The 13,708-nt window shown below is 41.0% G+C and overlaps 1 protein-coding gene across 2 annotated transcripts in view; it reads left to right on the top strand.

Moving 5' to 3' along the window:
* Window positions 1–11,177: 11,177 nt before the first annotated feature.
* LOC139376080 (sodium- and chloride-dependent glycine transporter 1-like) overlaps window positions 11,178–13,708 on the top strand; it is an 87,508-nt gene continuing 84,977 nt past the window's right edge. For both annotated transcript variants that reach the window (XM_071118240.1, XM_071118238.1), the window contains exon 1: window positions 11,178–11,278. The gene's annotated coding sequence lies outside the window, so the exon portion shown is untranslated. The remainder of the gene's footprint in view (window positions 11,279–13,708) is intronic.

Genomic DNA, 13,708 nt, shown 5'->3' with positions numbered 1-13,708 from the left:
TAAGGTAATAAAGGATGTAAATGGATGGCTAAGTTCCTTTATATGGAGTAAACGCAAGCCAAGACTTAAGATGGCAATATTGCAGCTGCCAAGTTCGGGCGGCTTGGAACTGCCCAATATCAGGTTCTATCAGTGGTGTGCCCACCTATGTTATATTTCTGACTGGATCACAAATGATGACTCCTCTATTTGGTTAGACATTGAGACTTCTCTTTCAAAATACCCCTTACAGGATCTTTTATTTTTCATAAATTTCAAGTCTGTAGAAGATCACTGCAATAATCCCATTACACTTAACACACTCAAAGTATGGATGTCAGTTCAACGCTTCCTAGGAAGGTCCAAACTAACCTCTACTCTTACCCAAATTTTTAACAACCCAGATGTTAGTCCAGGATTGCTGGATGCTGGCTTTAACTCTTGGCTTAATAAGGGCATACGCAGACTAAATTACTAATTTGCTGATAAGATTTTATTGTCATTTGAGCAGATGGTCGAGAAATATCGACTCCCAAATCAGGACTTTTTCCGCTTCCTACAAGTAAGACATTATATTCTGAAGAGCACCACCTTAATTGGTAACCCTGATGTGTCTGTCATTGAAAGAATGCTTTTTTTTTCCCACAAACGAAAATGTCTGTAAGTCTGTTTTATGATGCTTTAAGGTCCTTTTCTGCTGTCAACACACAGAGGGTGAAACAAGTGTGGGAGAAAGAATTGTCTGTTACTATTGACGAAGAGATGTGGGAGGACATTTGGAGATATGCAAAAACAATATCTATATGTAATCGTACTAGAGCAATCCAATTAAGAATAGTACACAGATTGCATATATCCCCAAATCGCAGACATGCTTTTAGCCCCACTTCCTCTTCTCCTTAGTGTCTTAAATGCAAAACTGATACAGGCACCCTAACACATTGTTTATGGCCATGTACCCAAATACAAAGATACTGGTCTGGTGTTCTGCAAGAAATGGAAAAGATCCTAGGGGTTGATCCTAAATTGGACCCAGTTTCTTTACTGTTAGGTCTCCCTAGTAGGCATGTTACTTCTGTGGGAAAAAGGAGGCTTTACAACATCCTTACCTGCGCAGCAAGGAAAAACATCCTTTTACAGTGGATTAGTGATAAGGTTCCTTCTATTAAAGATTGGCATAAGATACTATTTGAATGGGTGCCTCTGGAATATCTGACATGTACATTGCATTCTAAAACAGACAAGTTCTACAAAGTATGGGAACCTTATCTAAATTACCTAGAACCTGAGGTATCAGCTATTATGCTGCAAGGATTCTCTTAGAATGGCGGGGATCTATGTATTTCAGAACTATACTGTATGGAGATATGTGGAACCTAACTTCTTGGTTTAAACTGAGCTTTTTTGTTTAATTTCTGTTTGTAAGTTTGTTTAAAATGTATGTATTGAGAGACGCAATGATGGGGATGGGGTGAGAGAAGCACCGAGCGGGAAGAGGAAAATGGTGTACATATGTATGGGTGTGTGTGTATGTATGTATGTATGTGTATATATATGTATATGCATATATATACAGTACATGTATATATACGTAGGTATGTGTGAGTGCTGTTTTTTTTGTTGCTTTGTCTCTGTTGTTGTATCTATTAATATGGGTGAAAATTGTGAAATTCCCCCCAAAAATACTGTTACAAAAAAAATAATGACTTTGAGTGTCCCTGAGTAGAATTTCCACAACAATTTGATGATTGATTCTGCCTGCTGAGCTTTCCAGTGGGGGTCTGCGAGGAAAACCGGGGTGCATTTTATGAAGTGTGAGGGAAATTCCCGTCTGATCAAAAGATGACAAGACCCGACCAGACCCTTATTATGAGTTGACCAGGATGAGACACGTCATCCACGAACAATTGAGGGGCATATCTTCTGATTTCAGTAAGTCAATTGAAATGAATTCGTATAAAAATAGAAAAGAATACTAATAAAACCAATAAAACTAAAGATATAAATGGAGAAGGGTACCACTAGACCTAAGTCAAGTAATTGCATAAAGTGAATGTGGAAGTGAGAGTATGAAAGAGCTGTGTGTCTGAATGGATACCCCAACTGTTAGCTCAGTTTTTCAATCTATAATGTTATCTACAGTTATTTGTATATGTATAGGAAGTAGTGGCAAGCTAGTCTTAGGATAAGGCTAGAGTGAATGCAGGAGGCCCCACTGACAATTATCTGTAGGCATTTATAAGAGAAGTGTCTACGTAGTCTGAGAATCACTGGCTAGTCTTAGAGAAGGCTAGAGTGAGGACAGAGAGGCCTCACTGACAATTGTCTGTAGCCATTTATAAGAGAAGTGTCTACGTGGTCTGAGAATCACTGGCTAGTCTTAGAGAAGGCTAGAGTGAGGACAGAGGCCCCGCTGACAATTGTCTGTAGGCATTTATAAGAGAAGTGTCTATGTGGTCGAGAACCACTGGAACCGTTGAAAATGCATACATGAAGATGTATAACGTTATATAGGGATTCTGTATGGAGATATTAAATAAGAGAGTATTATTTCCGAATATGAGCTATTCTATATAGAAATATACATATGGTGCATAGGAAGTAACGACAGGAGAATGGTTGAAGATGCACATGGAGTAATAAGGGAGATTACTGAGTGTTTGAGAAAAGTGAATGTGGATGTGAAAGTTGTGTGAGTGTGGAAAGGACTTGTTAAGCTGATTGAAATTTGGATATTAACTTTTTAAGGCTAGGGGGCAGTATCATGAATTCCGGATGACTGATGTGCCCAAAGTAAACTGCCTGTTACTCAGGCCCAGATGCTAGGATATGGATATAATTGGTAGCATTGGATAGCAAACATTCTAGTTTCTAAAACTGTTAACATAATGTCTGTGAGTATAACAGAACTGATAGGCCATTTCAATGCAATCTTATGGGATATTCAAAAAAAATCCTCCCAGATTGCAGTTCCTATGGCTTCCACTAGATGACAACAGTCTTTAGAAAGGGTTTCAGGCTTGTTTTTTGAAAAACAAATGAGTAGTTGTAATTTTTCCAAGGTGTCTCTCATTAGAAAAGTAGTCTTGTTGCACGCATGAATGAGGTGCTCGCTCTTTGTTATTTATCTTACCCATTGAACATACTATTCTTCGTCCTAAATTATATTGTTTATTTAGATATTAGAGTACCTGAGGATTAATTATAAACATTGTTTGACTTGTTTGGATTAACTTTACTGGTAACTTTTAGGATTCGTTTGTATGCATGTTGAAAGAGTGGATTACCGAATAAAGCGTGCCAACTAAATGGACATTTTTGGGATATAAAGAAGGACTTTATTGAACAAAATTTGTTCACAACCATTTGTTGTGTAGCTGGGACCCTTGGGATTGCAAACAGAGGAAGATCTTCAGGTAAGTGATTTATTTTATCGCTATTTGAGATTTTGTGACGCCTGTGCTGGTTTGGAAAAGTATTTTGTTGTGGGGCGCTTTCCTCAGATAATCACATGGTATTCTTTCACCGTAAAGCCTTTTTGAAATCTGACAATGCGGTTGGATTAACTTCTTAAGGTATAGGGGGCAGCATTTTCACTTTTGGATAAATAGCGTGCCCAATTTCAACTTCCTGCTACTCATGCCAAGAATATAAGATATGCATATTATTAGTAGATTTGGATAGAAAACACTCTGAAGTTTCTAACATGTATGTGAGTATAACATAACTTATGTAGCAGGCAAAACCCAGAGGACTAACCGTTCAGATTTTTTTTGAGGTCTCAGTCTGTTCGCTGAGTTCTCATTGGCTAACTATATTTCTTAGGAACTTGTTTTCAGTTCATACCACTTCCACTAAATGTCACCATTCTTTGGAATTTGGTTGAGGTTATTCATTTGTGCAATGAAGAAGTAGGGCCAACTAGGAACTGCGTAACACTGTTGAGAGTTGCGCAAGACTTGAAAATTAGCTTGGTTTGTTGTCTTCCTGTATTGAACACAGATAGACCCGTCTTCAATTTGATCGATTATTAACGTTTAAAAATACCTAAAGTTGTATTACAAAAGTAGTTTGAAATATTTTGGCAAAGTTTATAGGCAACTTTAGAAATATTTTGTAGTGACGTTGCACATTTTGGAAGCTGTTTTTTTCTGGATCAAACGCACCAAATAAATTGACATTTTGGATATATATGGACGGAATTAATCGAACAAAAGGACCAATTGTGATGTTTATGGGACATATTGGAGTGCCAACAAAAGAAGCTCGTCAAAGATAAGGCATGTTTTATATTTTATTTCTGCGTTTTGTGTGGCGCCTGCAGGGTTGAAATATGCTACCCTCTTTGTTTACTGTTGTGCTATCATCAGATAATAGATCATGAGATAATAGTTTTCTTATTAAAAAAAATATATAAATGTTGTATTATTATTATAAACAAAACAAATGCAAAAACATAAATATACAAACAAGAGTACATAAACCTAACAGACATATTACATATCGAGACACAATTTGTCCAAAAGTTTTATCGTACGTATTGCTTTTTTGTTTTTACACTTACTGATAGAATTTAAATATTATTTTGAAATTATCTTAAACAATGTGAAGAGGGGTTTGTTCTCCGCCCACTTCATTTTATGGATAAAGAATCTGCCATGAAAAATAAACAAATTAACAATGAAAGTTAAATCAGGGTCCAACGCTCGGATCAACCCTTAAAGAGACAGGGTGGGGCTAAAGCTTAAGAGGGTGTGAATGATGCTGAATGGGTGTAGACAAAGAAGGGCACTCCAGTGGAGTCAAAAAAACATTCCACTGAGCTAAAGGGTAGAGCTGCCGCTTCAAGATGCGGGACTCTAACCCGGAAGTTTATAAGAAATCCTGCTATGCCCTCCGATGAAGCATCAAACAGGCAAAGCGCCAATACAGGACTAAGATTGAATCGTACTACACCGGCTCCGATGCTCGTCGAGTGTGGCAGCCCCTGCAAACTATTACAGACTACAAAGTGAAGCACAGCTGGAAGCTGCCCAGTGACACGAGCCCACCAGATGAGCTAAATCACTTCTATGCTCGCTTAGAGGCTTGCATCAGCTGTTCCGGATGATTGTGTGATCACGCTCTCTGTAGCCGACGTGAGTAAGACCTTTAAACAGGTCAACATTCACAAGGCCGCTGGGCCAAACGGATTACCAGGACGTGTGCTCCGGGCATGTGCTGACCAACTGGCAGGTGTCTTCACTGACATTTTCAACATGTCTCTGATTGAGTCTGTAATACCAACATGTTTCAAGCAGACTACCATAGTCCCTGTGCCCAAGAACACTAAGGTAAGCTGTCTAAATGACTACAGACCCATAGCACTCACGTCCGTAGCCATGAAGTGATTTGAAAGGCTGGTAATGGCTCACATTAACACCATCCTCCCAGAAACCATAGACCCACTCCAATTTGCAAACCGCTTAAACAGATCCAGAGATGATGCAATTTCTATTGCACTCCACACTGCCCTTTCCCACCTGGACAAAAGGAACACCTATGTGAGAATGCTATTCATTGACTACAGCTCAGCATTCAACACCATAATGCCCTCAAAGCTCAAAGAATCCTGGGACTAAACACCTCCCCCTGCAACTGGATCCTGTACTTCCTGACGGGCCGCCCCCAGGTGGTGAGGGTAGGTAGCAACACATCTGCCACGCTGATCGAGCCCCTCAGGGGTGCGTGCTCAGTCCCCTCTTCTACTCCTTGTTCACCCACGACTGCATGGTCAGGCACGAATCCAACCCCATCATTAAGTTTGCAGACGACGCAACAGTGGTAGGCCTGATCACCAACAACGACGAAACAGCCTATAGGGACGAGGTCAGAGACTTGGCCGGGTGGTGCAAGAATAACAACCTATCCCTCAACGTAATCAAGACAAAGGAGATGATTGTGGACTACAGGAGGAGGACCGAGCACACTCCCATTCTCATTGATGGGGCTGTAGCGGAGCAGGTTGAGAGCTACAAGTTCCTTTGTTTCCACATCACCAACAAACTAGAATGACCCAAACACACCAAGACAGTCATGAAGAGGGCACGACAAAACCTATTGTCCCTCAGGAGACTGAAAAGATTTGGCATGATCCTCAAAAGGTTCTACAGCTGCACCATGGAAAGCATCCTGACTGGTTGCATCACTGCCTGATACGGCAACTGCTCGGCCTCCAACCGCAAGGCACTACAGAGGGTAGTTCGTATGGCCCAGTATATAACTGAAGCTAAGCTGCCCGTCATCCAGGACCTCTATACCAGGCGGTGGCCCTAAAAATGGTAAAAAACCCAGCCACCCCAGTCAGGCTGTTTTCTCTGCTACCGCACGCCAAGTCTAGGAACCAAAGGCTTCTCAACAGCTTTTACGCCAAAGCCATAAGACTCCTGAACAGGTAATAAAATGGCTACCTGGACTATTTGCATTGTGTCCCGCCACCCGCCACCGCCTACCCACCAACCCCCTCTTTTACGCCGCTGCTACTCTCTGTTTATCATCTATGCATAGTCACTTTTAACTATAGCTATATGTACATATTACCTCAATTAGCCTGACTAAACTGGTGCCTCCGCACATTGACTCTGTTCCGGTACCACCTGTATATAGCCTCTCTACTGTTATTTTCACTGTCATTTTACATTTAAAAATAAATAAATCTTTACCTATATATTGTTTACCTTTTTACTTAAAATGTCCACTGTTGGTTAGGGCTTGTAAGTAAGCATTTCACTGTAAGGACTACGTTTTTGGCGCACGTGACAAATAAACTTTGATTTGATTTGAATTGGAAAGGCACACACCTGTCTATATAAGGTCCCACAGTTGACAGTGCATGTCAGATCAAAAACCAAGGCATGAGGTCGAAGGAATTGTCCTTCGAGCTCAGAGACAGGATTGTGTCGAGGCACAGATCTGGCGAAGGGTACCAAAACATTTAGGCCGCATTGAAGGTTCCCAATAACACAGTGGCCTCCACTGTTCAATGGAAGCAGTTTGGAACCACCAAGACTCTAGAGATTCTAGAGCTGGCTGCCGGGCAAAACTGATCAATCGGGGGAGAAGGGCCTTGGTCAGGGAGGTGACCAAGAACCCGATGGTCACTCTGACAGAGCTCCTGAGTTCCTCTGTGGATATGGGAGAACCTTCAATAAGAACAACCATCACTGCAGCACTCCATCAATCTGGCCTTTATGGTAGAGTGGCCAGACGGAAGCTACTCCTCAGTAAAAGGCACATGACAGCCCACTTAGAATTTGCCAAAATGCACCTAAAGACTCTCAGACCATGAGCAACAATATTCTCTGGTCTGATGAAACCAAGATTGAACTCTTTGTCCTGAATGCCAAGCGTCACATTTGGAGGAAACCAGGCACCATCCCGACAGTGAAGCATGGTGGTGGCAGAATCATGCTATGGAGATTGTTTTTCATTTTTTGTCAGCATCGAGGCAAAGATGAACAGAGCAAAGTACTGAGAGATCCTTGATGAAAACCTGCTCCAGAGTGCTCAGGACCTGGGCGAAGGTTCACCTTCCAACAGGACAATGACCCTAAACACACAGCCAAGACAACGCAGGAGTGGCTTCGGGACAAGTCTCTGAATGTCCTTGAGCCCGGACTTGATCTGAGTGACAATGTTGTCGATGATCGCACTGTGTACTGCCCGTATATGTCTCCTTATGTCTTCAAATGTCTCCTTGCATATGTGTCCTGCGCCCCCTTGGTACTCCGGTCTCACTCACAGTGTCCTCGTAGATGGAATCAAATGTTCCCTCTTTGTGGTGTTGCAGAAGTCGTCCACCCGTGACAAGCAGAACTGCATGTCAAACTCCCTGTTCTGCAAATATTCCAAATAGAACTCCGGAGTACGCAAATATGGAGTAGAACGCGGATAGCAGGAAGCAGAACTCGAGGCTTGTCAGTTGCATCATGTATCCATCTGCACTGTGAACGGTGTCTTCATCAGAGTCATCGTGATGTATTCAAAGAGTTCAATGAGTTCTGCCTTTTTTCCCTACACAGTGTAAACTAAGCATGAGGAGAAGTTCCATCGTGTTGGCGCCACTCTGGGTAGTCTTCGCTGGCATATTTCATCCAGAAGTTTTGTTCGTTTGACAGATCTTGAGAAAAATGCTGCTAGGTCACCAAGATGAGAAAAAATAATCTTGCATTCTTTTAGTTTACCAGCACCTTGTGACATCACCAGATTAAGAGCGTGCGCATCGCAATGAATGAACAGAGTTTGCGAGATAGTTTCTTTCACCTTGGTTTGTACTTCTTTATACCAGAGGCCATGACTGCGGCCCCATCGTAACACTGCGCCACAACTTTGGCCATGCATTCACACTCCTCTAAAAAGCTCATAATTCGGGCAGCAACCGCTTCTGCCTGTTTATCCTCAGTTACATCCTCAAATTTGAAAAACCTTTCCTTCACACCACCATCGGTAGTGTAACGGAACACATAAGACATTTGGGCTACATTGCTGATGTCTGTCGTCTCGTCAACCATGATGGTTACAAAGGGGGTTTTCTTCAATTCTTCCTTCATGACATTTGTCATTGCATTCGCGACCGCGTGTTTCAGGTAATTTTCGATTTAGCTGGAAGTACCTGTGAATACGGTAGCCGTGGCCAAATGGCAGTTTAACGTGCTGTCATACTCAGCCAAGAAATCCACTATTTCCAAGTAGTTTCCCTAATTAGCTGATTCTTTACCCTCATCATGTCCTCTGAATGCTAAAACTTACTAGCCTAAAAACACGACCGTATGAATAAGGCACTTTAATATCTCCCTGTTGTGCCTGATTTTATCATTGTGAGCAAGTGTCTCATTGCGCCATTGCTCGTTAAGAAGATGGTCTACTCTTGTTTCCCCAAATGTTTTTAAGCACACTATAGCTCGCAGGTGTGAAGTTGAGTTGTGGTGTCAAAGTGCTGACTTTCTCAATCAAGCTAAATCTTTGAAACCAGTTGTCCAGGTTGAGCTGTTATCGGTGCTGAAGAGTAGGCAATTCCAACAGTAAAGCTTTTTTTGTCAGCTCACAGCTGGTTATCCACGGATAGCACTCATGATTATTAACTTGAAAATGCCTTTCAAAACTCTTTCCTGATTGCACCAAATCAGGCAGTGCAGGAGTTGGGTCTCCCGGTCTGTACAAGATTGAACTTTTCATTAAAAGCTAGTCTTGAAAAGGGCGATGCTAACACTTTAGCCACGACATCGTCCTCAATTACTCTCTCTGCAGTTTCCATCACCATCGTTACATACTAGGCTCAAGCGTGAGAAAACAAGATAAGGCTCGCTATTGGCTCTGAATAAGTGACGTATTCTTAGGCCCTGTAGAGGGCCTTGAGGCATCATACAATTGTCCCACCTATTACAAGACAATTTGTGATTGGTTGATTCTACTGTCATTCCAAAATACTGCTTTATTTTAAGTCAATGTCATTGGCTGTTGTTTTCTATTCAAAGCCTGAGGGCCTAGCCAATGAGCATTGAGCTCAGCTTGATTATTTCTACCAAGAGATGGCCAAAGAAAACTTTGGGATATTTTTTTCTCTCAGATATTAACCCTTCTTTTTCCAACACAAACGGAATAAATTCAATAGGAAGATCCTTACAATTAAGACAAAATTACAAATTATAATATATACAGTTTTATGGGGTGGCAGGTAGCCTAGCGGTTAGTGTTGCACTAGTAACCGAAAGGTTGCAAGATCAAATCCCCAAACTGACAAGGCAAAAATCTGTCATTCCGCCCCTGAACAGGGCAGTTAACCCACTGTTCCTAGGACATCATTGAAAATAAGAATTTGTTCCTAACTGACTTGCCTAGTTTAATAAAGATTTAAAAAATGTGTATTTATTCTTAGGCCCTCTCTGAGGGTGTAGAGCACCCAGGCGGTTCCCCACTGCTCTCCACCCAATGTCAAAATGGGTAATTGCAGGAAATTTGCTGTAAAACAGAGATTGCTTTTGTTAATCCCTGCCCCTTTGCGAATTAGTAGGTAGAATTGCAGAAATCTTGCATTAAAACGGCAACATTTTCTTTATTCCCCATGGCAAAATGTGTTGAATTGCAGGAAATTAAATGGTTCTCACCTAAAAATGTTTTGCAGCGAGGTGGAAATACCCTTTTACGGCCGTCAAAACGGCTAGAGCAAGCCCTGGAACGAAGCAAAGCTGCATTTTATAAGTATTACAACAGGGAACAGGGCCCATGTAATACAATGGGAAGCCTCTCTCTCTCCCCAGACTGTATTGTCGAAACTTGCCACTACGCAGCGCACTGCCTTCTCTGAAATCCCCCACGACTCAGCCTCCCGCCTGTTTTAACAACGAGGTAAAGCATTATCTATCGCTGAATTAGATTTCATCCTTTAGCCTACTCATTTTCTTAACCTCTTCTTCTGAATGAAATAGCTGTCTCTCTTCAATGACATGTGGATGCCATCATCATCATTTGAACACCACAGCTGTCTTTCTCCACTGACATTGGCAAAGACATCCTGTGAATGATACATACATACTTGTAGACAGCTATTAGATTTGATATTATCCTGAGATTGTCATTGCTCATTCCATTATATAGGATGGCTAAATTACAATGCATAGTAGGCTATTGCTTAAGCTTTCCTGTTTCTTGCAGACCGATTTATCACACAAAGGACCTATTTCGTTCTCAGCATGTGCACGCACGCACGCAGGCTTCTGAAATATGTCAGAAAACCTACATGACCTAAAGTGTGATCATCATGCATGATAGTAGGCTATCGCTTATCATCATCATCATTTGTTTGAGGGGGAGGGGGGGGGGGGGGGGGGGGGTGGTAAAATCATTGATTTATTCCACAGTTTCAGTTCAGCCGGACAAGCTTAGCCTAGGCTACTTTGTTGTGTTCATTTACACCACAGGACAAGACATGTCCATTCTAACAGGTCGGTGAAGAACAAGGTAGCTTACTAGAAATGGGGTATTGGATGGGACTTTGATTAAACAGGTTGTGGCGGCCATATAATATGGCGGCCATATTAAATGAATCATTTTAATTATCCTATTACTATTATATGTAGGTGGCTGGATCAATGCACGCGCAGCAGCTCATAATTCAAGACCCCTTGTGGGCGTAGAAAATGATTGAGAAAAAAAGGAGGAGGGACAGAAACTCCGCGAAGAGGAAGACTTCAGACAAGGTGATGCAACTGAAAATTCCGAATTGACACAACCTGCCACCAGATCTATACGACACCACGCTATGGTAAGCAATCAATGACACAAAACATTGCAATAAGATGATCATACATTATTATAGCTAGCTTTCTTGGTACGTTCAGTAGTTTGAATAGGAGCATCAATCAACTTTAATGTTAACCCACAGTAAAGACATGGGCACGTAACTTAGGCTAGCCATGTGTGGATGCTGAAATATGATTTTTTTTGCCTTGACTTTACTGAAGTTAATTAAAATTAGCTTGCTAGTTAGCTAGTTGTTTACTCCGATAATGATACACATTTTGGTAAGAAGGACGAGATAAATAGCAATTTCAACCGCTAGCCCACAAACTGTTAGCTTATTCACTCCAGTTATAACAGGTTATCTACAACTGGCTGTACTTACTAGTTGTAATATCACCGTTACTTCTTGTTGAATAAACTCATGCTACAGTTGTGCCGTGGTTACAGATATTTAAAACCAATTTCAACATTGCTACTCAACACGTGGCAGTGTCAGATAACGTTAACGGTAGGCTACTTCCCTAGTTGTTGTTATGACATCATGGAATGGATATGTTGACGATTCTCACAGCGTATTTTACCAGACATTAGATGCTGTGAGAATCATCAACATATCCATTCACTGATGTCAGGGCTTCATCAATATAGAAGAAGTCTCTGTGGTTTCATAAAGCAACGTTGGACATTTCTCAACAAGTTAACTTAGCTTAAAGAGGTCAACCAATATTAAAGGCACATTCTGCCGTTTCAACATCCTGACACTGTTTGGTAAACTGAGGGATTGGGTTTGGTCAGCCTGGGGAAATAGCGTAGCTCATCATCCTATAATTCATAGATCAAGCTGGTGTTATTAGACATATTTCGGGGCCTGTTTGTTCACACTCAAATGATAGGAAAACATAAACAATGGACTATTAGAGCCTGAGATCTTCCATTATGACAATATGATACAGTTATACTAAGCATGAGACATTTGTAAGTTATATTTAACTAATTTCACCTAATTTTGGACTGTAGCTTTAATTTAACACCTGTAATCCCCATGAACATTTGTGGATTTCCCCTATTTAATGTGTTTGTTAGTAACAGTAACCTTTGGTTATTGTCAGTTGTTGTCTATAACCATACTCACTCTGATGCTTGTGTAAAAGCTGGGAAATAGGCTATGCCTTTAAAAGTCTTGTGAGAATTTTCAAATGGCTAAACAATTATTTGGTTTATTAGTTCCTGAGTGACTGTTATTGTTATTAGTGGCAGTGTGATTTTTTTCAAAATGCCTATTTCTTCCATGCTGCTGCTGTGAAGTGGTGCTACCCCCAGAGGTCAATGTTGCCATTGCAAATGTGATGGTTGTAATGGTGTAATATTACTTGTCTCAGTATTTCAACAGGTTGGACCGAAACCAATTTAAAATAATATTATGCATTCATGTCAGTTTTATGTATAGTATGAGTTTTTTTTCTCTTTTCATATTTTAAAAATAGGGTACTTTGTCAGGTACAGGTACGTAAACTACTACTATGGCTTTTGAAGTCATCTAGGTTTCTTTCATTTAAAAATCCACCCTAAACATCACCTTGTTTACGAGGATTATTTTCCAAATGTCAAAAATACTCTACATAAAACATTTGTAGTAGCCTAGTATAACTACTACTATGGTTTGGGGATATTTTTACATTCATCACTTACACTGAGTGTACAAAACATTAGGAACACCTTCCTAATATTGAGTTGCACCCCCTTTTGCCCTCAGAACAGCCTCCATTCGCTGGGGTATGGAAAGATTTCCACAGGGATGCTGGCACATGTTGACTCCAATGCTTCACACAGTTGTGTCAAGTTGGCTCAATGTCCTTTGGGTGGTGGACCATTCTTGATACACGCTGTTGAGTGCAGAAACCATAGCAGTGTTACAGTTCTTGACTCACTCAAACCAGTACGCCTGGAACCTACTAGCATACCTGGCTCAAAGGCACTTAAATATTTTGTCTTGCCCATTCACCCTCTGAATGGCACACATACACAATCCAAGTCTCAATTGTCAGGTGTTCCTAATGTTTTGGTCCAATCAACATTTTTGTTTTAACTGTTTGGACTAATGATTAGCCTACACCCCTGGGGTGTATTCATTATGGAAACCGTTCAAGAACCAAACTGACGCAAATGGAACGAAACAGGACCTACCTGAATTTGTCTAATAGAAAACTCTTGCTTGCGTTTTCCGTTTGGAGTAAACAGTTTGTAACAAAATGTTTTGCAACAGACTAAACGTTTTGCCACAGAATCGGCATGAGGAAGCCTTGAGACAAGGATGTGACATGGATGACAATTGAGACATGGATGTGTGCCATTGAGGGTTAATGGGCAAGACAAAATATTTAAGAGCCTTTGAACGGGTTATGGTAGTAGGGGCAAGGCGCACTGGTTTGTGTCAAGAACTACAACACTGCTG

This window comes from Oncorhynchus clarkii, chromosome 20 (assembly GCF_045791955.1).
Source record: "Oncorhynchus clarkii lewisi isolate Uvic-CL-2024 chromosome 20, UVic_Ocla_1.0, whole genome shotgun sequence".
Lineage (NCBI taxonomy): Eukaryota > Metazoa > Chordata > Actinopteri > Salmoniformes > Salmonidae > Oncorhynchus > Oncorhynchus clarkii.
Note: the sequence above shows the minus strand (reverse complement) of the source record. Positions and strands in the feature narration are given on the sequence as shown.